This window comes from Carcharhinus amblyrhynchos, chromosome 8, assembly GCF_965287045.1.
Source record: "Carcharhinus amblyrhynchos chromosome 8, sCarAmb.v2.hapA, whole genome shotgun sequence".
NCBI classification, from domain to species: domain Eukaryota; kingdom Metazoa; phylum Chordata; class Chondrichthyes; order Carcharhiniformes; family Carcharhinidae; genus Carcharhinus; species Carcharhinus amblyrhynchos.
In genome coordinates, this window is record NC_137331.1 from 641,604 (window position 1) to 669,327 (window position 27,724).

Here is a 27,724-nt window from a genome sequence, read left to right on the forward strand (position 1 = left end):
TAGATTTGCATGTGCTAATTAAAAGTTTTGGGAGTTAGTTTTGACTTGTAATAAATCTTACTGAGTTTATCAAGAAGTGATATACGGTAGTCCAAGTTTCTTTAGAAGGTATTAATGCCAATTTTTTTATTTACCACAGCTAACTTTCACTTCACTTGACAAAAGCAGTATATTCGAGCTAAATATTGGAAAGGTCTGTTTGCAGATACAGGTGGTATATATCTTGCTATCTATTTAAAGTATTAAAATGATGCACGACATTTCTTGGAACAGATTTTTTTAATGTATGCAATTTATTTTGCATACTGATCTTTGTTTTAAGTACAGTAATTGCAATATATAATTTGTTTGCACTCTATTCTGAAAAGTGTGAATCATGATAGAATCTATATAGTACATAAGGACACCAAGAAGCCCACTGAGTCTGCACTGACCACAATCCCACCCAGGTCTTATTCCCATAACCTGTCATATTTACCCTGTTAATCCCCATGACACTGAGGTTAACTGAGCATGGCCCATCAACCAAACCCCCACATCTTTGGACTGTGGAAGGAGACTCACACAGATGCGGGGAAAATGTGCAAACTCCACACAGACAGCCACCCGAGGTCGGAATTGAAGCTGGGTCCCTGGCGCTGCGAGGTAGCCGTGCTAATCGCTGTCGTGACACCCACGTTCGTTAATAGAACAATATATCGAGGTGTATCATTTTGCAGCACTGGGTATTCTGCATTTTTGCATGGTGGAATATGCACACTAAAATCCTGTTAACATCTTTTTTGTACATTATTCTGTAAGAATGTAGTGGAAATATTACAACTATAAGATCTTGGAAGATGAAATGATGCTGCATCCGATAATAAAGCTTCAGAAAAGTGCACCGACTGGCTTCACCGCAGTGCAGAAGATGCTTTTCTATCCTGACTTAGCCCCACCCCGCCCCCACCCCCCATCATCTCCAAATCTCTGCCAAAGACTCTCTCCCTTTCCCACACAACCTTTCACTCTCCCAGATCATTCAAAGACCCAACCGATCACTCTCACAATTATTTCCTACTCGTGCAAAACATCCTTCCGTGTCTGAATCATTAACTGCTGTTCCGAACCACTCCTTTCTCCTACCAATAACTCCCTGCCTCTCTCAAACACTTGCTCTCTCTCCCAATCGCCATTTCTCTTTCTCCATTACTTTCATCATCTCTCGATCACTCCTCTCTCCTTAACCGCCACCTTGCAATCCCTTATTAGAATGTAACCAGTGCCAACTTTGTAGCACGTGTAATGTGACCAATGGTAACAAGCTGTAATAAATAAGAACCTTTTGGGAATTGAGGGGAGCTTGGAATGGCCCAGGGCAAGATCCCACGTTTGAAGTAATGAAGTTTCTGTATGAAACCCTTGCTTTGCTTTATAAGTTGGAATAAATTTTTTAAGTTGTTGGACTGTGCACGTCTGTCACGTACGGACACAGTTTTAGTAATAACTGGAATACAGTAAGGGGAACAGAGCCCGTCTTTGGTCAAATTACAGCATCATTAAAGAAGTTTTTTTGGGAAACAATCTTTCCCTGTCATCTTGTTCGATACAGACTGCAATGCCGTAGCCGCCAGAACAGAGGAATCAATGGTAACTCAGCTGTGCACCGGGCCAAATAGGACAGAAAGGCCCTCAAACAGAGACAGTTATGTTAATAAGTGTGGAAAACAGATATAACTGATTTGAAAGTGGAGAAAGACAACGCACTTGGGAAAGTGATAAAAGACGTTTACATCGAAGGAGTGCTAGAGGGATTAAGAATCGTTGTTTCCGATGCAATTTCCCCAAACCGCTACGTTGTAAACCGTCCAAAAAAAAACATTGGGTCTTTGAAACTACATGTGAAACAGAATAGGTGGAAACTGACAGTGACACAGAAAAGGATCAGGAAGGCATGGTTTTGGTGGCAGAAAAGTTGAGACTGAAAATGAACATCCTGACGATAGACTCAACCGTGCTGTTTTAGATAGAGGATATACATCCACTGTCTGTGGCCAAGATTGGCTAATTTGTTGTTTAGGGTCTCTTGATCACAAAGTCTGAAATAGAGCAGAAGAACACGATAGTTCCATCTGTTTTAGATTTGGAGATGACAACACTTTAATGTCCTCCTGTAGGATTGTGGGAATCAGTTTATTCACAAGTATAGATGTAATTTCTATTGATATTAAGCAGGTCTGAGATGAAGAAAGCTCAGCTGAACATTAGTTTGAAATAGGATAAAGCCGTGGGATTTGGGAAAACTTTGCAACATCTGATCATTATTGTCTTTTCTTAAGTGATCCAAAATTATCAGACCAAAGGATTTATGACCCATTAGTGTTGCTAACAGACAACAGCACGATGAACAAAAAGAAGATTACTCTGAAACTCCATTAGCAGTTTGATCATCCGGCACCACAGAGACTGGGAGCACTGCTGCAGGAGACAGGTGGGCTGGATAAAGAATAAAGAATAGAATAATCTCATACAGCAAATATCAGCCCAGTATGAAATTTGCATAAAATATAGAAGGACACTCCCGCGTCCAGTTGTGAGTCTACCATTAGCACGACATTTCAATGATGTGGTGGTGATGGATATGGGACAAGGTCAAAGGCGTCTACCTATTGCACCTTGTGGACACGGCCACCCGGTTTAGCACATCCACAGCAATGATAAAATTATAACCCACTGGATTGGAAAAGGTTTGGGGACACCATCTAAATTTTTGACAGTGGGTGCGAATTCGCAAATAATGAGTTGCAAGATATGTGCAAAAATTTAAACATGTTAATAATGTGCACTGCAGCAGAGATTCCATTCAGCAATGGTCTCTGTGAAAGGAATCACGCGGATATAGATAACACATTGCATAAAACTTTGGTGCATCAACCGGGCTGTAATGTCAGATTGCGTTAATATGGGCGGTGCAGGTTAAAAAGTCTTTGGAGATGGTGGGGGGCTATAGTCCATACCAGTCGGTATACAGGAGGAATCTAATGTTGTCATCAGTATTAATAGATGCTTCTCTGGCGGTAAAAGGGACAAGCATTCGCTCCATGTTTTCTGTGCGCTTATACACTCTGCATGCAGGGAGAAAGGCCTTCATTAAAGCTGAGTATTCAGAATGGATCAGAAGAGCCCTAAAACATCACAGTGGAGGTATACTTTGTGAAAGGGAATAGGATCTACTATAAAAGAGAGGGCCAAAAGGAAGTATGAAACTTTTGGAAAGTTATTGTCTACTTTCGGGAGACAGCATTTTAAACTGATGATTTAGGGAACATGTTGTAGCTTTAATCCGTTACACACACATGCAAGCAAGCACACACTCACACTCACACACATACACACACACAGAGCACTCAGATTAGCACAAGGAGGCTTGCACTGGGCACATATACACAGATCTTGCAAAAATAACCATCCAAATTAAAAAAAACTACAATTATCGATCATTGCAGAGAAAGTTTTCTCTGAAAGACGTGCCAGTTAGGTGCATTGACCTGAACAGGCGCCTGAGTATGGTGACTAGGGGAATTTCACAGTAACTTCATTGCAGTGTTAATGTAAGCCTACTTGTGACTAATAAATTTCAAAACTAGAAAGGAATGTGATCCCAGATCCTTGATTACACAGAATCACCCCATTGCTGATCAAGGTGACACTATCACATGTTAATGTGTGTTTGCAGCTATCGTCTGTTTCTTCACATCAGCAGAAACAGCTACAACGTTTTGAAGGTGTAGTGGCAAGTTTTGCAAATACAGGTGACAAGAGGGAGAAGGCCTTATTTCCACACTGTGGAGGTAAAGATTGGAAAATATCTTGGAAACAGTTATGCCTCAGCAAAATGACTACAACACGGCAGAAAAATGCATTAACAACCTATTTCACACCAAGAACACAATATACAAACCAATTTTCTTCCAATCTACTCAGCAAGAAGAAAACAAGAAAATTGATCAATGTTGTACACGATTGAGGTCATGAAAACCACATATGACATTTGTTATTTTGAACAGGTCAAACAGGAAACAAAACACAAATAATCAAAGGTCTCTTATGGTAATGTGGCCCCTTTGGGGGAGGGGGCGCTAATACTTCACAAACCACATGACAGGGCTAGAGCCAATGGAGCATCAACGTGTGAACCTGGGCCAATCGGGAGTCAGAGTGAGCGATCCCCGGGGCTGGAGGATGTCAGTTGAAGTTAGGGTACCGTTACCAGTAAACTTGAATTGTTGTGCAGTTAAACCCTTCATTGGTTTAGTTACTCTTATTAATAAATCCTTTAGTTAGTTGTTTGCCAAAATGAATCACCTCAGGTTATTACAGTGGTGACACGAAGCTATGTGGGAAAGGTAAAGACAAGATGAGCTGTGAAGGCGGATTGGGGACTTGTTTCACTGTACCACACATGGGGTGATGGACCCTACACCAGGAGTTACATGGTATCTATCCTGGCCAGAGTAGAATAAGGAGCATTGGATAGAAGTTCTGCCTGGTGGCCTGGCATTAACAGAGACATTGAAGGAATAGTTGGGCGGTGTGAAAGTGTCAGACTCAGCAAGTGTTACCATCTCCAGCGAGGCCATAAAATCCCATCCTATCTGCTCCCAGCTGTAACCAATGGAGATGAAGATTTCCTAATGTCACAAAACAGATGGAAAAGGAGCTTCCGTGTCTACTCGATCCTGACATTATTCAGGAAATTGGGAATAAGTCTACTGTTTCGGTAACGTCTTTCCAATTTGTCGAGAAATCCAGGAACAAGAACTAGCTTATCGGTGTTGATGTGCGATCAGCAGACGAATTCATACAATGACAGAAACATTTAACAATCGATGATGTTGTAAAGAAAGTGGATGGCACTAAACACTTCCTTAACTTCACCTCAATGCGGGCTGCCATCAGATGGAGCTCGTAAAAGAATCAAGATCTCTTGCAGTTTTCTCCACTCACGTTGACTCTGGCTCAACTTTGGAGACGATTTAACAGCTGAGGTATTTCAACACATTATCCCCACTGCAATTCCAAAACTAGAAGGAATATCAGTGATGATATTCTCAACCTCATTCTCAATTGCATTGAAAGAAAACTTGCTGCGTACATTCCTCCGACATTCTGAGGAATGGAACTTCCTCTTGAACATGTTCTTGTTCAATGAACGAAGAATTGAATTCTTTGGTCACAGCTGTGAAGAAGTATTATCTAATCCACACAAGGTTTAAGCCGTTACAAATGATACGGGTCCTAGAAACGTACAAAGGACTAAAACAATTCACTACACTATCCTCAGCAGCTTTACGTACCACGCCTGTAACCACACAGGTAACCACCAGGACCTGGTGAACTTGAATCTGCATTTAACAGGTTTGAGCTTCAACTATGTGATCCTGACTCTGTCCAGGGCCAAGCATCGATGTGCATCATGTTCTTGCATTGTCCAACCCAAGACCAGGATGTCGTCAACAATGATTTCACGAGGTTACTCTGCAAAGAGCAGTTCTATTGACCGTTGGAAAACCTCACTACCAGTTGAGATGCCATGGGGCAGGTGGAGGAACTGTATCTGCCCACCAGATACATGAAGGTAGTGAGCTACAAAGATGCGATCCAATGAGATTTACCAAAATCTGCACTTTGCATCCAGGATGCTAAACATCTGAGCATTGGGTATGTCAGCTATGACCTGCTCGACTCTCTTCATAGGATGGGGCCAGGGTGGGTGTGCAATTCTCAGAGAGCTTTATATTGTTGAAATGTGTCAGTGCAGATCCTGGCTGCAACCTCTCTTTACTGTCGCATGAACCCACTTGTCTATGGGGGCTATAGGGGATATTCAAGTTATTGACTACCTTCTGCTTCAGCAAAGGGGCACTAGTCCTGGATCACAGTCATCCAGCCTCATGCAATATATGACAGGCTGCTTCCCAATAAAATCACATTCAAACAAGTCTTTGTACGCCACTTGTTCCCCTGATAAAGTCAACATCTTCACAGTAGAATGTTTAAAGGTGTTTGATACCTCAGTTGCTCTGTTTTACCTCCAACTCATTCACTTTCATCACGTTTTGAACCTTGGAGGGGTACCCAGCAACCTGGCAATCAGTTCTGATAGTGGCAAGTTGCTGTGGCTTTGATCCGCAACACTTGGCAAAGTGATTCCATTTGCCACAGTTATTGCAACGCTTATTAAATGCTTCTTTGATGTGGATGCTGCCTGCTGCAGTTTGAGCAGGATGTGTTCTGAACCAAGAAAAGTTCTATTTCTTTCCTTAATTGCATCCCCCTTTCAGACTGCTCTCTTAGCACGCAGATACTCCTGGTCGATTCTTATGTGAAGCTTTCTCTGGAGCAACTGCTTGCACACAGAATCATTGCGTATTCCACACACTATGTGGTAACTTATGAGTTCGTTAGTAAGAGTATATGCACGTTTTTGCCAGAATTATCAGTGTTGAGGATACGATTATACAGATTGATCAGGTTTCTGATGAGTGTTGAAAAGCTATCTGGCCGTGATGACTTTTTTTTTACAGACATGCATATCTGTTCACATTTTTTTAATAATACTTCAGGGTTCTCTTGGTTTTCCTCCACTTGGAAGATGAAGGATGCTGCTGCAAAGTGTAGGAATAATGGCAAAGGATGACAACCTAAATTCTCAATTACAAGATCTTCAGCAACTCATGCTTATAGTTAGACTGGTGACTCCCATGCCACTGATACATTACTTCCTGTGTGTAAGTCATGGTGATATATACATTCTACACTGATCTCACTGTGTCATCTGCCCCCTACATGATCTGACAAAAGGGATCACTAAATGGGTGTGGACCACATCACACAACCAACTGTGCACCAGATCAAACAACGGTTATCATTAATTGCACAAATGCCTATTTCAACCCTGAGAAAACGATCCAGCTAGTCGTGGATAAAAGCCTGCTGGGTTTGGTGCAGCTCTTTTGCAGAGAACCAAAATGGTTACCCCCCAATTATTGAGATGGCAAGAAGATCACTAATGCCCATAGAACAACATCTTTCACAAACAGATAAAATGCATTCCCAATCACATTGGGCATCTTAAACTTTACTTGCGTAGAAGGAAGTTTAAAGTATTAACTGATCGTAGAACCCCGAGTAAGCTTGTTCATCAATCCACGCGACTGATTGTACTTGAATACAGATGTTGGATACTCAAACCGTAAGAGTAGGATTTCCATGTTGACTGTCAACCGGGCAAGTAACATTCACATCACGTAAGTGCCAGGCAATCACTCTTCAATAAGAGAGAATCTGATAATATACCTCTGACATTCATTGGCATTATCGTAGCTGAACTCCCCACTATCAACATCCTGAGGGTTTCCATTGACCAGAAACTAAACTGAACAAGTCATATAAATACTGTGGCCACAAGAGCAGCTCAGAGACTGGGAATTCTCTGGACAGTAATTCACTTTGACTTTCCAATGCCTGTCCACCATCTACAAGACTCAAGTCAGGAGTGTGATGCATAAATCTCCACTTCCCTGGATGAGTGCAGTTCCAACAACACTTAAGGACAATGCAGCACACTTCACTCAAATTCCATTCACCGCATTGAACATCCGCTCCACCACCAATGGTATACAATAGCAGCAGTGTGCACCACTTACAAGAAGCATTGCGGTAACTTACCGAGGCTGCCTCAACAGCTTCTTCCAAATTTGTGACTTATAAGATTTAAAAAGATAAGGGCGGTAGATATGTGGGAACAGCACCATCTGCAAGTTCGCCTCCAACTCACACACCATCCTGACTTGGAATTACACTGCCGTTCCTTCACTGACACAGAGTTAAAATTGTGGAAGTATCCTCCTAAGCAGCATTGTGGGTGTACCTACATCACATGGACTGCAGCAGTTCAAGAAGGCAGCTCACCACCACCTTCTCAGGGGCAATGGGATAAGCAATACAAGTGTTCACTTATCCAGTGACATCCACATTCATTAAATTTTTTGATTAAAAACTCAAATCAGCAGACTGTTTTTCATGACATTCATTGTCGACAGTCAGTCTGACAACTTCTTACCATTTAAGTCTAAAAATGGTGCCAAAATCACTAAAATTAGCTGAGATCAAAGTGGCAAAAGAACAAGATGAGACATTGCAGCGACACCTGACAGCTGTGGAAGCACGAAATGTGAAAGATGTGATCAGAATATCCACACTCTCACATTTCAACATCTTCACAACCTTCAAAATGAGCTCACCGTTACAATCAACTCAGATCTTGTGTTATGCAGCAATTTGTTTTATCGTTCCACACTCATTGTTGCAGATACAGCGCAGCGATGTTCCAGGAAATTGACAAAGTCAAACAGCTCCTTCGGGAATGATACGGTCAGCAGAGATTGGTCGCATTATAGAGCACGACATCAATCAGTGCTTGGCGTGACAAACAATCACAACGTTAAATCTTTGTGATCCTCTCCGGATGTCTGAACTACCTTGAATCCCATGGATTGAAGTTAGCATTGATTTTACAATTCGCCAACAGGTGGACAACTGCTTGTTGTCACTGATGGTGAAAGCAGATACCCCAGTTATGGGAATAGTTACACACGTACCTCAACAAAAGCCATCACCCAATATCGAGAGCTGATTGTTACATTGTTTGGAGCCCCTCAGATGGTGACGTATGACGATGGACATTGACCCCCCACCTCAGTCCCAATCCCTCCAATTCAATAGCAATAAGTTCAAAGAATTACCTGGGTTTTGCTCACCAAATATTAACACACTCTTAGCCAAGATCTAAAGGTGGGGTCGCCAGATGTGCGCACGCCTTGAAAAATGTGGCATGTACAGTTTCAGCTGGGAACAAGTCGTGAAAGAAGGAATCGTATCACTTTCTTTGCAATTATGGAGTAATTCCTGATTCGAGGCCTGGAAATGATCCAGCTGCACTCACGTCCTTCTGCACTAACCTGAGTTACCCTGCACAATTAATGCTCAACATACATACAAACTCAATCGAGCACAGAGAAATCAAATGTAGAACAAAATGTGAAATTTAAAGCTACAATGACTCTCATTTACCAGATGTGGAGTGGGAGGGGAATCAGACCACAAGATTTCAACAGACCTTATCCATTTTCCTTGAGTGTTTACACCTCATTTATAATTTTATGGTTCACACATTGAGGCCCCTGTGAGAGTGAAGACTTGTTTGAACTCAGCACTAATGTCAAATAGCCCAGCTGAGTCCAGCTTTCCCACCTCTGTGAATAACATTCCACTTCTTTCCCCCTTCCAACAAAAAGGGAATCTTTTCAAAATGGGGGAGGGACTTCCACATCTGGATCCCGCTGCCCATTTTTAGACTCTTCCAGATTTGACCAATTTCTCATGGAAATCCAGCCTTATGCTTTTTATCCAGTTTTAGACTCTCCATTGGTGAATACAACCTCTCAACATCTACCCTTACAATTCCTCGAAGAATGTTATACAGTTTAATGAGATCACCTCTAATTCGACCAAACATTAGATAGTAAATGCTAAGATTGCTCATCGAACTTCATGGGGCAACTCTCTCGCTCCAGGAATCGACCGAGTGGACGACCGTTGTGTCGTATCCTCGACTAGTAAATGTTGAGGTTAAAAGATCAAAAATGTGCACAGTACCCTAGTTGTGGTTTCACTAAAGCCATGTTTAATTGCAGCAAGACTTCCTGACTATTAAACGTCGAGTGAGAAAGGCTAATTTCTTGCTGGGTCTAAATGTCTTACTGCCATTCATGCATCTAAAACTTCAGGGAGATATTTATACCTTCTGCCAATTTATTTTGCTGCTCTGTCTCACAGCCAGGTGATTATTATTAGCCAGAAAGTTTGCAACCTTCAGGTATTGTCCAATGTTTAAAAATAATGCTGAGTTGTAATCGGCAGTAATTCACTTAAAAGATTTATTTAGTTAGAGTGGTCATTCCAGTGATTGACAGGCAGGTTTTATGGAATGGTTTATGTTTCTACAATAAGCGCAGTCAGTAATTTCAGAATGGTTAGCCCTTGAATGACAACTAACTCTCTCACTTTAATGCAGATTTTCAAAAGAAATGATGATCGTTCTATGTTATTGCAATAACGGTCTGTTCAGAAATCTTTTCAGCACAGTTAAATAATTCCTCATGATTTAGGCTCGACTGGATCATAGAAATCCTACAGTGCAGAAAGAGGCCATTCGGCCCATCGAGTCTGCACCGACCGCAATCCCACCCAGGCCCGACCTCCACATATTACCCGCTAATCCCTCAAACCTACACAAATCAGGAACACTGAGGGGCAATTTTAGCACGGCCAATCAACCTGACCCACATATCTTTGGACTGTGGGAGGAAACTGGAACGCCCGGAGGAAACCCACGCAGACACGAGGAGAACGTGCAAACTCCACAGACAGTGACCCGAGCCGGGAATCGAACCCAGGTCCCTGGAGCTGTGAAGCAGCAGTGCTATCCCACTGTGCTACCGTGCTGCTGTGTTTATTACTCAGACACCAAAAGTATAACAGCTATTCTGATTACACAGTGGATTCATCAACCCGGTTTCTTGCAGACCCAAGATGATCAAACACGGCCTCTGTAGATGTTGAACTGTCAATTGTCGTGCATTATATTGAAACTAGTTCCTTCTCACCCAAAACTCCAGGTTCGGCATAGCTGCTGCCTCGATGGTTTAACTGTTAAGCAGATAATATTGCAAAAGTACAGGATGATCGAAACAATCTCAAATGTTTACATGATACTCCTTGGGAACTTCCATTGTTCGCCGTACATGGGATATAGCCAACATGTCTGTTATTTGCTATTCCCACTGTTCTAACTGTTCGTTCACATTGTTACTCTGGGCCTGAAACAAGGTATGGAGATGCCGGTGTTGGAATGTGAGACTTCTTCCTCAACAAGGACTGAGGTGACCAGAGGCAATGGGATTGCCAGGGCCAACAGTAAGTCGGGAGCAGTAGAGGCAGTAATAACAGTAGTCAGGGAATCAGGGAGAGAGGCTCAATTTCACACACATTACTATCTCAGGAGGCAGTGGGCAGAATTTTATGACAAAAGTTCCAAGTGTCCATCTGGCACGAAAATGGGAGAGTTGCAGATCCGTTTTTGGGGTGAGTTTCTATTCCCAATCTGACGCACAGTGTATTAAAAAGCATTGTAGCCAAACAGGCCGTCTAAAATGGCATTTTGTAAAGCACTCTGGGACAACCGGGCAAGAAACTAAACCGACAGGCTGCAGTTTAAAGACAGACAAACAGGCTGCAACCCTGATGAGTGAATACACAGGATATGGGCCATCTCCAGGATGAAAGAGACTTTCTGGCTAATCTGGCTAAGTCAGGGGTTCTATTTGTAGATACGCAGGGTAGAATAGGTGTAGGGTGATGTGGCGGCGCGGGCTTGTTGGGCCAAAGGGCCTGTTTCCCGTGCTGGGTTGTTCTTTGTTCTTTCTGGTCACACTGGGTTGTGTACCAGACAGAGCGGCATCGTGAATCCTTATTTAGGAGGAAGGTATGTGACCTATGTGTCTACAACACATACAGGCATGGCCACCGGGGACACACCCAGAGATCGGTGTGGTAGCACCTGATTGGACTCTTATCGATCAGGGTGATCAAGTCCTGATCAATTGATTGGCAATGGCCAAAAAAGGGGCGTGAAACCAAACGGGGTATAAAGGATGCTGCACAACCAGGAATCTCTCTCTCTCTCTGATCCCACGAACGAGCTACAACAATGGTGAACATCGCCAGCAAGAGGACAGCCACCACACCCGAGAAGGAATAAAGAGAGACTACAGCCAGAATGCCAGACCAGAGCAAAGGACCAAACTACACAGACAACTACCCAGACCAGCACACAGATACAGGCCAGTATCTGTTTGGGTATTTGTCAGTCACGCAAAGTTAACTCAAGGTCTTATATTGTACTTGAATTCTGGTATTTCCTGTAAGATAACTTATTTTTGGTCGGGTGGGTGATTATCGATTGTGTGGGTTTAAATAGATATTGTTTGTACTAATAAGACGTCTACTCAAAGTTATTTGTCCGCTGTATAAGGGTTAAAACAGACTGATTTTTACAACAGCATGCTGAACGGCTCCTATCTTCTCCAGGCAGTGGGCGGGGCTAAATTTACTAGCTAACAGCAGAGGGCGCTATTACACCTATGCGGACCTCAGTGTCTGCACGTGCGCAATTCCAGCAGCAGAGGCCTGACACAGAGAGGAATCTGTCAGGCCTTTGCTATTGCAGCCAATGTTAATCCAGCACCCCTGACATCTCCTCCGCCAGCCACAGGTGTTATGTCCCCTCCCCCACTAATCATACTTTTCCTTTCATCACCGCTCATTGGCAGAGTGGGAGCAGGACCCCTCCTCTCCCGCCGATCACCTGCAGAGTGGTAGTGCCCTCTCCACTGCTCCGGCTTTAGGGTTAGGGTTAACGTTAACCCGAACGCAGAGTGGCAACGCTCCCCTCGGTCGGACTGCTCTGGCCTGGCCTCACCCTCTTTCAGGCCCTCCCCTTCAGCCCCCTCCTCACCCATTCAGACCCCATCTCTTCAGACGCCGCCCCATAGGCTCTGCCCCTTCAGGCTCTGCACTGGTGGGCAGTACCGGGGTGCCTGGTGGGTGATGCCAGGCTGGCACCGCCCAAGGAGCACTTCCCTTTTCCCTCAGCCTCCCCAGGTCCTCAATGGCCTACCGGTGAGGACAACGCAAATGTTCCCCCACGTGAGGCACACTAAACGTATGGAAATTATGTTTTACGTAAATTTAAATAATTTATTCAGCCTTTTTACAAAAATGGGCAAGTAGCTGACCGTGACAGAAATCCAATTCCAGTCAGGTCGTGAGAGCTGGGAAATCGGGCACAGTCCTGATTTCTTGGCTCTCAGGCAAATTTACTGGCTTACTCTGCCAGGCAAATCAGTAAAACCACAACCAGTGTGTCACACCGGTTGGTGTTTGACTTTTGAAGATGCTGGATCAAGATCTATTGCCGACTGGAGCTGTGGGCCACCCATTCAGTCAGATCCAATGCTGCCACAACGGTGCACTGTGCCGTCAGTACATTGCAGGTTTCCTGCTGCTGCTCTAGAGGTTTCCTGTGCACTGATTTGTCCCCTGGGGTATAACGTTAACATCCAGTTGGCAGCACTTGAAAACTCTTGTGACCTCTGACAAGAACTCCTCGCTGCTGTCTCTGACTCCACCATCTGTTCTCGTGTACTTGTGAAGTGTAAATCACCGTGTGAAAAGTCAAATATCCTTCAAAATTCTTGCACTGAGGTGTAAATATCTGAGCTGGTGATTATCTGTATAAACTCTGGGTGAGTGAAACTTCAGAGGGAGTGTCTGATAGTGACCGAGACCACTTCCTGGTCAGTACACAAAGACCCTGTGGAAGAAATGTCAGGGTAAGAAATTTGAAGTTGCCTTATTTCATAATCAAATCAAACCAACATGCTCTGTGTCCTGTGGCTGGCTAATTATTTCATCCTGACACCAGATCCACCAGCCTGACGTGTCAACTCTCTCCTGATATCTATCACCTGCTCCACTGAAGGAGAAATGGAGAATTTCCTCTGGTTCTCTGTTCCCGTTGTACGTACTCCTCTTCTCCGAGGAAAGAAGGTAGATCCCTTGTGATCGAGAACCATGGCATGTGTTCGCCGGATAGACGGAGTATATTTGTTGAGGGAGAAACATCACATTGAAGAGTGAGGGCATGTCAATGATAGACAGGGACAGATGAGGATAAAATGGAATACGTAAGATAGAGGGAAGAGTGTGCCTGCAAAAGGATACTGAAATGCTGGAGCAGGCAGAGTGAGGGCTGGGGGTTACTGGCACATTCAAGCGTTCGGTCAATGTGCCTTTTTGTTCACCTTTCCTACCTTGCTTATGATCATCCCAAGATTGCAAGAACATTGATCCACAATCCTGCTCCAACTGTGCTGTATTTGTTTCTCCTGCAGGCTTTTTCTTCCCGTCACAGGGGAAGACCATTTCTCTCTAGCCCTTACAGCCTCGAACAGAACATCCAGCAAAGATGGAACTGAAACTGGGTGCAGACGTTGCCCATGTCAATGCTATTCCAGCAGCTCTGTGTCTCACCGTCACACTCTCAACACCTTCAACTTGTATATTTGGAGAGGCCCTTTAAATGTGGAGTTGAAATGATATTGTACACGTTGTGGTCACACACTGACACTAATTGGATAGGAAATTGTGAAAGAAATTAATAATGAAGTGCTTCAGTTAAAAAGCTACTGGCAGACATACCACAATCTCTTCGAGGTTTCTCGTGTACAAACAGCCCCGATGCCACCGTCACCCCACTGCGCCCCTCCCCCTCCACCCCCCCACACCGACACCCCTGTTCCTAACAGACCGACACAATTAAAATCCAACCTCTAAGTTCGTCAGTTGCTTTTCAATCCATTTCCTTTGTTTGCAGCCTAATTTCAGAGGAGCTGAGATAAGATATTGAGTTCTGTTTGATGTGCGAGTCAGTTTATTAAAACAAACATTTTTTTTCCACCTTCAAGATTTGTCATCTCTGAATTGAGCTTGCAAAGCTCAAATAATATCATGTTGATCTCATATTTTAATCTCGATCAATAATAAATCGATGTTCTGATAGCATTACTCTCCAACTGAAGAAAGGTATTATGAGCCTATATCATTTGATGGAATGTAAATTTTTGCCTGCAATTTTCAATGGCTATCTGTTGATCTATTTTAGTCTCAATGAGAAAACACCATCAGTGTATTATACTCTCCTGTGTGCTTCTTAAAAATCTTATTCTTCGGCAGGTTTCTGTTGGAGTATAAAAAGTAACCCGGGGGAGCTAAATTGTATAGTTGCTGAAAATGGGCATGGGGATGGCAATGCATAATGATTAACAGGCAGATTTCCAGCCAACTTTGTGCTGCCAACTCATTAGAATGATTTCTGCAGGCAGCCAGCACTAACTGCACACATCAACAAACTCTTCAAATTGTAATTTCTGAGCACTGCTTAAAGCTAAACCATACCTCTTCAAATAGGGGCATGTTGTGGCTGATGCTAGAAGTTAAGCACAAATTGAATCTGTCCTTGGAAATGGTGAGAAATGGCACAAAACGTGAGAGAGTGGGTTCCAAAGTCTTTAGACTCGATGCTGGAGATCTTGTTGGAGGATATGGAAAGGCCGAGATGTCGTCGGGACCCAGAAATCTCTCCAGACACACGATCAAAAGGCAGTGGGGGCAGTCAAGTGTGAATGTGAACAGCAGAACTCAAGCCTCATTGACCTGCACGCAGTGTCCCAAGAAGTTCAAGGATCTCACAAGTAGTCCAGGTCAGTGAATCCTGCCAGCTGCACCACTAGCCTCAGCCGTTGCTTAATTTGCCAAGCACTGCTGCTGATCAGAAATGCAGAAACAGTTGTATGTGCACACTCTGGCAGCCTGTGGCCACCAGTTCATGGGCAACTGGTTCTGACATCAACGGCATTTAACTAAAGGGGCAGTTGCATCAACAGAAGCACCATATAACCCACACAGAGCACCGATTAATTTACCACAATCCATCATAAAACAGACAACGAGGATAAGCAAATTAAATGAGTTACTGAAATGCTATTTTTGCCTCAACATGGTATGTTTTGTACAAGGTACAAGTGGACCAACCTGCCCTCGGCTATTCTCTGGCAAAAAAGGAATGAAATGCCCTGGCTTGTGATGTCCACACCCTTTGAATGAGTAATAGATAATTTAAAAAGTTAGCTGTCTCTCAATACAGAGACCTCAGTAACCTCTCCTACCCAACAGTGGATGGCAAACTGTGAGATGAGACAAGTAGCTGCACTTTCATTTTGAGAGGATCCAGAGCCATAAAATCCCATTGGCGAGATTGCCTTTAAAGTTACCAGTAACGTGGTGCTGTACTTCCCCTCCTCTGGAATTACACTCATGGCCACAGCAGTGACGGCTGTCACTGAGGCTTTTTTATTGAAGTGGAAATGTCTTATCCATTGTTTCTCACTCAGATTCAGGCAGGAGAATTGGTCCCTGCACATACTTATTGGAAATGACCTCCTGCTGAGAGTCGTGGCCCCCCTCACCCTTTGTCCGTCATCTAACACCTGCTCCATGCAGCCTCTGCTCATGATTTCAGCCAAATGGAAATGATTACTCCGTTACTACTGAATGCAAAAACATTGAGGCCTTTCGCATCTTCTCCGCTGCTCCAGACTTTTACAGATTGAAACAACTAGCAAACTAACAAACGTTTGTAGCAACAACCAGACATAATATAGCAACAACTAAGCCATAAATAGCTCATGATTCCTTTAAATAAAATTGGTATTATTGGTTTGGATACGTGCAAATTTTAGTTAGGTTTTTGTGAGCACCCTCGCTAAAATGATAGATATCGTTTTGAAACTCCATAGATGAATGTGGCACGAGACAACTGCATTCGATTTAGCATCTATAGAATTTGATCAGATTTTGGTGTCTTCCTCAACCTTGTACTGAATCAGTGCTGCTGCTATCTCTAGAAATCTAATGTAGGCTGATGTACAATATTGTGAATTCCACAAGACAGCCTCATTTACATTAATTATAAGACAGCACATTATCACAAATCACAAAAGCAGCTCTGGGCTCAGAACAATTTTTAAAACAATTATAAATGAGCAGATAATCTGGGAATTGAAAGAATTGTGAGGATTTGCCAAATGTAGAGTTTTGAAGGGTGATTAGTGCATTGAAATGTATGCGTTCCTTTACCTTTGATGTCAAAGCTAGAACACAACACAGATTAATGAGATTAAAGATTTCCCACTGAAGTGAATTTGGACAATCCTCATCCAGTTCCCAAATAGTAATGTACCCGTGCAAGAAAAAAAACTTTTATTTCCACATCCATTTGTGTTGAACCAGTAATCCCAATCGCAGGAACCACACCAGTAAAGATTTGGGGTGAGAATGTAACTGTGGGTACATTGAAACAATAAGGCCTGGACTTTCACAGACTTGTGGAGATACCATTGTTATTGGACAACAAATTTGACGAAATTGGGCACACAAAATGGAAGCAGACTAAAGCTATCCTCAGAGCCTCTCCACTAAAATCACAAAGTAACATACACCGATCAGGAGGCAAGAGCATGCTTTTAGAGTGCAAATGAGGGCTAGCACATAAGGGAAGCTGGACAGGATGGCACCGACAGGAACTAAATCCCCACCCCATCAAAACCAGCACCGTTAAAACAGTCAAACAACCCATGGAGGCCCCTAAAATTAGCATCGTTAAGGAAACATTCCTGGCCCCTCAAAACCTCTTTTGAGATCAATGACACACCTATGGTTCAAACCCCTAGAGATTCCAGCCCATTGATAACCAACCAGACAAAAACAATTAACACACACTTCAAACAATTGTTCCCACACTCGAAAACATCGAAACAGGACGGCTGAAGTCAAATACTGTAAATAAAGGATTAGCATTTGAAACGCAAAGTTCAGGTATAACTGTAGCCCGTTGCGGGGGATTCTTTAGTGCACTTTCGGGACAGTCCGATTGTACGTCCTGACTGCACCTCCGTCAACGTAAAAGAACATAAAGCTGTGCCGTTATTGAACTACACCCTGAGTCCGTAGTGGTCGTTTCACCCACTCGCGCTAACACTGTGGCTTACCCAAAATGGCAGGTGGACGCAAGATCTGGGTGAGTTACTCCCCTTTCTGACAGATCCTATTTTCACCAGGGTCGGGACACAGGGATGGAATGTGACTCTTACATGTCAGAAACCCAAACTCAGCAGGGCCTTTTCCAGAAATGTGAAATTAATTTGTTCCGGACAGGTGCTAAGAATTCTATTTCCTGGTGGAGTACAATAGTGTGATCGGCCACGCTTTCTCATCCCGTCGTTCAGTCGGTATCGTGGCAGAGATCACCAGACTGCCTGCATAGAGATGGTGGAATGAAAACCCAAAGATGGGACCTGTGGTTACTGGGTGTGTTGTAAGGTTGCTGATGAGGATTGGGGAAGCAAAAGTATTGCTGCTGTTAAGCTTCAGGTAATGAGGGCCAGGAGAAGGTCTAGTGAGCCAAGGGAACGTGGAAGGTTTCTAGATCAGTGTTGGAAAGCGATATAGCTCAGGATAAGCCCTTAAAGCCGTTTATAGCTTGTTTTACCTGGAAAACTGGAGTGCAGAGAAACCCAGGAGCAATGCCAGCTTAGTGAAGTGAGCAGTCTGCTAACACCTAAAATTGTGCCAGTAACCAGATGCTGGGATGCAGTTTTGCAAATCCTGTGGAAGGTAGTCTCGGAAGAAGAGATTGAACTATCTGGAGGTTTATTTTTATTGAGGCATCCCACATTAGAGCAGCTTTTGCGGGAATTCGGAGGCTAAATCTTCAAAAGTGGAACTTCCAATCTCCCAGAATAGAAATATATTTTAATGAGATTGTGTAAAACACCTTGGACGCTGATATCAGTGTAAGGTGCTCAGAAACCCTTGGGATCTGTCTTACTGTGTAGTTTTGTATCTTCAACTGCAGTTTGTGTGTTAATTCATGTTTACCTTGTTAATTCTTAACATTAGAACATAAGGTAGTTATTGTAAATTGTTTTACTTTTCTGAATTTTTAAAGTTAATTTGTTTGGTTATAAATGTGGAACCACGTGGCTTTATTCTCTTACCAAATACCTGCAACTTAGACTTTGTCTACTTCAAACAAAAATTTACTAACTGTATGAAAAACAATCGCTTCAACTCACTGCTGAGTTCCAACAGATCCCATTTTTACTACAACAGGACTTCATCCTATGATGTGTGAGTTTTGATTTTCAGAATAGCCGTAAAGGTTCATAAAGGTTGGATAAGTATGAAACTGTCAAGATGTCAAGTGATTTAAATAACTAGTAATTTAAAAATTGATTTGACTACCCGTCTGCATCTTTAAGTTGAAAAAAATCGGCTTTGCTTCTCCAATAGGTCTTTGTTAACATAAATATAAGTGCTAACTCTCTAATTTTATCAAATCATGAATGTTTTTCACAACCTATCATTATCACAGTGGGGGCTGTAAATTTACAATCTGATTGACAGTTTAAAGAGCTTCTTAAAGGATTGGCTGGCTTGATGTGAATTATGAATATAAATGTTTATTTTATAAGAGATTGAGTATTTGAGGGGATTTCAATGTACTGAATAAGTTCTCATGAATGAGTGCTCTTTTCATTAGTGAAGTCTGTAATAAAACTTGTTATTTCATCCCATCATGGCTGCTGAGGTCTGCCCATGGTAAATACTGGGGAATTGACTTTGAGGAAGTAAGGAGGGCACGAGTTGTATAAGTTAGCACTGAGTGGGTATAGGGGCGACAGAGGTCATGGGTTAGCGTGAGGTGGTATTTTGACCAATCGGCAAAACTAGCCATTTCACACTGCTCCTATGCAGTAGCAACACAAGGGGTATTCTCCACAAACGTGACGCTGCTGTCAAATCAAAAGTATATTATGCCAATCACACAGATGAGTATTGTGTATTTGAATCCGGTGCGGTGCGATGTTAGTTATGTAGGTTGTATGTCCCAGTGACGTGTCGATCATATCAAATAGCACGTCCCTTCCACTGTTCAGGCAAAGTACTGACTATGCTCGACCAGCCTGAGCTTGCAAAACTCACAACCTAATGTCTGGCATTAGATGTAATTCTCTGATTGGGTAACGCTTGCTAAACAATCTTGATGGTGTTAAAAAATTTGCTGACAATCGAGTTAAGATTATTAGTTGGGTTCGCTGTATAGGTCACTTACGTGTGCCAGAAGCTACATATATTCATACACAGGATCCTGTCCTTTATGAGCAGAAAGAGCGTGCCCACACATTATGCCTTTTTTTCAATTAAACAATACTTGGTGAACAGCCATTCCCTGGTTTATTCCCCAAAGCAATGCCACGAACAATCAAATTGACCTGTTGAGTTTGAATTTAAACAAAAGCTTGTTAGTCAAATATTTCCTGGTGTATCCTGCATAACGACACCTCGACCTATTAGAGGCCAATCAATCAGCTCTCTCTTCTCATGCGGTGTAAATCGTTGTTCCTCTTCGATTTGGTATTCTTGCAAATTTGTCTCGATGAGCCCAAGACGAGAAGCTGTGACAGCATGGTTGGGATTTGTATGGCCTCGCTCATCCCCAAACCACAAAGTCCCACCTGACGTCAATGGACCTTCCCACGGTCGGCCCCTGGCCCAATCCGATTCCTGACGTGGGCAGGGTGGTAAAATTCTGGTCCGTGTCACTTATTTTCAGCAATATTATGACATTTCAATTAATCACGCCAGCTATACTCATGTTTCTTTAATTGAATTTAACAATTCTTGATGTTGAATTGATCCAAATCGTGGAAATTGTTACAATTTGATATTTCTGTGTTGTAACCATGAGTTTAATGATTATACACCAATAGAAGATTTAATAATTTCACAGTCACAAACAAAGAGAACAATATCAAATCAGACAATTGTCTACATTCTGATTTCTCCCTTTCAAACATGATATTCAGCACCAACTTAGTAACTTTCTTAGTTGAATATAAATTTCCCGAACGTATTTACTGGTGCCTACGTACTGTCAACCATAAATTTTATCTTACATTCCTGGAACAAACAGACCTCCCACTTATCTATTTTACAAAGAAAGAACAACTTACGTTTATAAAATACCTCCCACAACCTTAGATATCCAAAATGCCTCACAACCAATAAATCATTTCTTAAAGTACTGTTGCTGTAGGAGTTTTTTTGAAATATAATCTATCACAGGATGTGGAAATAGCGAGAAAGACAGCATTTCTTTCATATCCCTGGTTATCTTTGAACTGAGTGACCATTTCAGAGGGCAGTTAGTATGGGTCTGGGGTTACGGGTAGGCCAACCTAGGTAAAGATACCAGAACAATAGGGAGTGGGAGAGCTTGATCTTGGGTTCGGACGTAGCTCGGCACAACATCGAAGGCCGAAGGGCCTGTGCTGTTCTATCACCTTCCCGAAAGGACATTAGTGAACAAGATGGGTTTTTACAACAATCAATGATAGTTACATTGTCAACGTTACTGAGACTTGCTTTATATTTGAGAATTGTTATTCATTGAATTTAAATTCCACCAACTGGCATTGTGGGATTTGAGCACATGCCCCCAGAGCATTATAGAGTCATCGAGGTTGACAGTGTGGAAACAGGCCCTTGGGTCCAATTTGTCAAAGCCACCCTTTTTTTTTGAAACAACTAAGTTGGTCCCAATTTCCCACATTTGGTCCGTATCCCTGAAAACCCATCTTACCGATGTAACTGTCTAAACACACTTTAAAAGACAGAATTTTACCCACCTCTACTACTACCTCTCACAGCTCGTTCCAGACATTCACCTCTCTGTGTGAAAAAAATTGCCCCTCTAAACCCTTCTGTATCTCTCCCCTCTCACCTTAAACCTATGCCCTCTAATTTTATACTCTCCTACCTTTGGGAAAAAGTATTAACTATTTAGCTGATCTGTGCCCCTCATTATTTTATAGACCTCTATAAGATCACCCCTAAGCCTCCTATGCTCCAGGGAAGACAGACCCAGACAATTCAGCCTCTCCTTATAATTCAAACTATCAAGTTCCAGTAGCATTCTATTAAATCTCTCTGGACTCTTTCTAGTTTAATAATATCCTTTCAATAATAGGGCGGTCAGAGCTGTACACGGTATTCCAAGTGTGGCCTTACCATGAGCCTGAACCTCTAGATTTCTGGTCCAGTAACATTACCACCATCACTCCACAATGTTGGAAACACAGTAGGAAATTGGTACACAATAAGTTCCCAACAAATAGTGATATAATGGTCACACAATCTGATTCCTTTGTGATGAGGGTTGAGAGATAATGATTGGACAGGCAATCAGGAAACGATGATTTGTTCTTCTTCAAAAGAATGCTGTGGGTTTTTTTGAGAGCACCTCAGAGAGCAGACAGGGTCTCATCTCAAAGGTCACATGTGTGATCGTGGTGCACTTACTGAGTACCGTACTGAACGTTAAAATTCCATCACCCATTAATTGTTAATAGCCCATTTAAATTGATGTTTTTCAAGAGAGAAAAACTAAATCCATAAAAGCAAGGATAGATTGGATAAACGCCTGATTGGAGAAGACAAACTTATATTGTGTAAGAGTTAAACAAATACAGATACTATAAATAATATGCTAGAGATGACGTGTATTATGAGGAAAGATTGGTACGAGGATGTGTGGAAGATGGATAGCAGTGGTAAGAGATTAGCTAACGTAATTAGTGATCCCTGAACTCACAGATATTCCCCATATATTCCAGTTGGTTATAATGACCCATATTAGCCGGCAGTTGTTCTGGTCCTACTTTCACTGATAAGATACAGTCACAGTGAAGAGGATTCAGCAGGACTGTGCCAGAAGGATCTGAGCTTCCTTGAGCTCAAGAGATAGAATATAGTTAAATCTGACATTAAACAAATGTTCTCATTTTGAAACAATGATAGCTCCAGTATCTTGTCGACAAACTTTGGCAAATATGAATAATTTTTAGCTGTTAGGTCAAAAGTTAATGTAATTACTTTTGTGAAATAAGAAATGAATCCCAAAATGCCTAACATTGTGTAAACCAAATGTGTTTCTCATTCACGCCTCAGAAAAATCTTTTTCAGATTTTTTACTGTGTAGCACAATTGTTCATCTCTTTTGAAACACATTATTCTAAGGTAATTTACTATGGTTTGTCTCCGTGTGTTTTTTCAAGGTGACATATGCTCACAGATAGCATTTATCCCCCAGAAGCTGCAGAGAAATGAGTTCAGGCACATTTCCCCTTTACGCATTGGAAAATATTGTGTGCAAGCATTGTGGCAGTTGTGTCCGATTGCCCTTCCTACAGTAATTATGGATGATAGCAATACGTGTGCCCTTGGCAGCTGGGTGAACTTGTTTTTTCTCTGCACTGTCCTGGTTGCCAGCCCCCACCATCTGTCTGTCATTGTTGCTTTTTCACAAGCCAGCTGTAAATACCATGCAGTGTTGTCATGTTGTACAGGATGCAACATCGAACTAAGTATTCACAGGCCTTCCTCGCATGCTCATCATCTGCCATCTGTGAAATTTAAGCAAGAATTCTCTGGCTACACATTGCACTTTATTTGCTTCGCTTTTGAGGACTCGGATTTGGACATGAGTTTAATAAACTTTGTCATCTGAAAAGCAGAGACAAATAAACCAACGACATTGCTTTCTGCTGACTGACGTTTTGTAGCTAGTTATATCGGTATTTGTATCTGTAATCCACTTGACAAGGCCGGAATTTGTGAAGCAAATTAACTAACGGGTAATAGAAGGTAAATTGATGGACACTTCCATTCATGGCAATATTCTGGAAAACAGACAGTACAGGCACATCTCCAGAAAGAGAACTTCTTTCTGTTGAATCAATAATACAGGACAAATTCAAATTAGCAACATTACTCCAGAGTCAGAAGATCATGGATTCAAAATCCACTCAAAACAGAAGTTGTAATCTTGGCTGAAGATTACACTCTGAAGGAGTGTTACACTGTCAGAGGTGATAGCTTCACATGACATGTTGTACTGATGCAAAGGGCTGTATTTTACTGACCTCACATCACCACCTCCACCCCCCCAATAACACACACACACACACACACACACACATACGGGCAGTGACTCTCCGATTGCGACACGCACCTTTTCTTGCCGGTCGCAGTGGGAGACACATGTCTGCGACCTTGAAGAAGGATTTATGCATTCACCGGGAATGCAGGCACATCTCCCAGAGCCGGTGAACAGTCACCAGGCAGACCACACTGGAAAGCGGCAGGAAAGTGATTTCAATCTTTGTTACGTGTATTTTAAATATGTATACATGTTCATTATCAGGACCTTTCAGGGGTTTCGATTGAATCTCCCACCTCTCCAGAAGTACTTCATTCTGGCACAGACTAGAATAGCTCCCCACATTCCGGGAACTTGCAGGAGACTGGAATGAAAGAGGGGCAATCGGGACCCCACAAGGTGTTGGGTGGTGGGGGGAGGTTCCCCCTGGACATGATACCCTGGCAGTGCCAGCCTGTACCCCCTGCCACTGCTCAAGGGGCAAAGTGCCTCTGCCCAGGGGACAACTTTGCATCGCCCATCAAGCGTCGGGCAGTGCCAAGAGGACAGGACCTATTGTGGGTGGGGTCTAGGGGTGATCGGTGGGGATGGGGGGAGGTCTACTGGCAGGATGGGCTGGGATGGAGGGAGGGCAGCGATTTTCCTCCAGCTTGATTTTTAAGTTTGCTGATGACCTCATTGCAGTGGGTCAGATCTCAAACAAATGTTGATACAGAGTATAGGAATGAGATAGAGAATCTGGTGAATTGGTGCGGCAACAATAATCTCTCCCTCAATATCAAAAAAATGAAAGAGATTGTCATCGATTTCAGGAAGGGTAGAGGAGAACGTGTCCCTGTCTACCTCAATGGGGGCCAAGTAGAAAGACGAAGTTGAGAGCGTCATTTTATTAAGTGTCCAGAACACCAACAATCTGTCCTGGTTCCCCCCCCCATGATGACACTATAGTTCAGAAAGCCCACCAACGCCTCTACTTTCTCAGAAGATGAAGGAAATTTGGCACGTCAGCTACGACCCTCAGCAACATTTACAGATTACCAGAAAAAGCAGTTTTTCTGGTTGTATTACAGCTTAGAACGGCTCCTGCTCTGCCCAAGACCACAAAAAATTCTGAAAGGTCGTGAACGTAGCCCAATCCATCGCTCGAACCAGACTCCCGTCCATTGACTCTGTCTACACTTCCCACTGCCTCGGAAAGACAGCCGGTATCATTAAGGACCGCACACACCCCGGACATTCTCCCTTCCACCTTCTTATGTCGGGAAAACGATACAAAGGTTGAGGTCACGTATCAAACAACTTAAGATCAGCTTCTTCCCTGCTGCCGTCAGACTTTTGAACGGACCTACCTCGCATTAAGTTGATCTTTCGCTACACTATAACTATGACTGTAACACTATACTCTGCAGTCTTTTGTTTCCTTCTCTATGAACGGTATGCTGTGTAGCATGCAAGAAACGATACTTTTCACTGTATGTGACAATAATAAATCAAATCAAATTAAATCAGTTGAGGATCTGGATGACTAACCCCCCCATTGGGCCTGCTAAATCCTGTCAGTGGTCTGCTTAATTGCCTCATCCTGTTTCCACCACTTTTTACCCTTTCTAATGGAGGCCTGCACCAAGAAGGTGGCTCAGAGGCTTTCACAGTGTTAGTTGATGCTGGGCAAGAGTGAGGTGAAATTTCCTTTGTGGGTCTCTTGTGCCCAGAGGTGACTCCTGCAAAGTCTTAGCCTTCACTCCTTTAACCCTCAGCCCTCGACCTTCAAACCCAGCCCCAACCTTCCCACCTCTCCTGCCATTCTGATGACAATTCAGACTAACCTGAAATCTCATCTCCATAACCCCTTCTTGACCCGAGAGTCCCAGCAGTGGCCCGAACGTGAATCAGGTGCTTGCAATCAGATTGGTGGGAAGCCCTCGGAAACAAGATTTATTCTGCAGGACGTCTAACCCTGAGCCAATTAACGATCTGCCAAGGGTAAAGTGGCAACTGGCATTTGGTGGGCACTCTCAATGGACATTTTAGTCGAGGGGTGGTGGGGAATACAGAACCCATAAATACCAACCCCAAGTCTGTCCAATCAGCTGGAATGAAAGGATTTCTAAGTACACTGTAGATTATTTAACAAATGTTGTCCAATCACAAAATCACATCTAATGTTGGACACTGTGTTTTGAGTTTTGCAAGCAAGGGCTGGTGGGGTACAGTCTGTATGTTTCCTGTTGAAAACAACACAAGGGGTATGTTTGATACAATCTGCCAGTCTTTGGGATCCTTGGTCTACGATGTTAGGTATGTAGGCCATACATCCCAAAGACCGGTGGATCTTATCAAACAACGTGTCCCTTCTGCTGTTTGCAATGAGCAAGGTGCAGGTTGTACCGAACTAGTCCGTGCCTGCAAAACTCACATCTCATTCTGCATTGAGACAATTTTTGCTGAATAATCCTCAGTTTGCTAAAATTATGCTGACAGCTAATTGGTGCATTTCTCTGTACTCAAAGTCACATATATTAATACACAGAGTACATGTTCACACATTGTACCTGTTTCAAATAAACAAATCAAATGACTGCCATTCACTGATACATTCCTCACGCCAATTCCTTGGTCAACTAGGATCAATCTTCCTGGTTTAAATTTCAAACAATGCTTGTAAGTTAACTGTCAGTCACCGTCAACTGGTGCATATGCCACGACAATGCTTTACCAATTAGAGTCCACTTGCCAATCAATCAGCATACCGCTCTGATACAATATAAATTTGTTTTTTCCTCAAGTTGGTATTCTTCTGAATTGCTCTGATGAATGCAAGACAGCAAGATTCAACAAAATAATGTCTCTTCTGTGAAACTGATGTGTCAGAGTCATCTGCAAAACTAATAGAGCATTTGGAAAATCTGAGGGAAGATGCTACTCTTTTCATTATAAGCAACAGGGTGTCAACCAACTGAGTTAGCCTCCTGTGCTTGACTGACTATCCACAATTAGACAATCCAAAAGTGATGCAGAGATGTAATGTATTCATTTTATCACCTGATAAAATATTATCATTTTATGTTTATTTTCATAACAACTTAATAATGCATCTCAAATGAGTACGATTGCAAAGTTGTTATTTATGCATCTGACGGATAATTCCAATAACATAAAATACTTGTTACTAGTCGTGAACAGCATGAAGGGTGATTTTATAATCTAACACTATTCACTGATGATACGAACCTCCTGTGGCCTTGTGATGAGAAAAGTCAGGAAATATGATGAAGGGTTATAGTATTCGGGAAGAGTTTCTGGGTGAAAGTCATCTTACGCCGTGGCATATAAACAAATTCACAGACGGTTTCCCACTCTGCCAGATGTGAAACAGACTAATGGTCTGCTGACTTCTTATCATCCGTTTTGTGATGCCTCCCAAGAAGAATTTCACCCTCCACGAGCCCAGAGGTTGTCAGTTTTGGGAAAGTGCTGACAATACACTCACGTTGCAGATTCCTGTTAGTTTTACATATCCAAGCCCATGAAAGATTGCTTACTATATATGAACAGTACGAAGGATGATATTTGTAATTTACACAATTTACTGTGATACCAAGCTTATGTGGCCTTGTGATGAGAAAAGCCAGAGAATCAGGTGAAGTATTCAAAGATTCAGGAAGAGTTGGCAGGCTTCTTTGGCTGACCACAGAGTTTTTTGAGCTAAACTGAACTATAGAAGAGAAATGCAAAGGTGCTTTCATCAGCTTTATTGAAACAATATGTCAGTGAAGTCACATTGCTTTATCATTGTCTGGTAATCGTGACGATTATCACTTTAACAATAACAGGACAGAGTCAGCAAGCTTAAAGGAACACTTGGAATGAGAATGGTTGCTCACCCCAGGGTCTGAAGTCCCCCCCTGGACTGAAGACACGTGGAAGATATACGTGGAT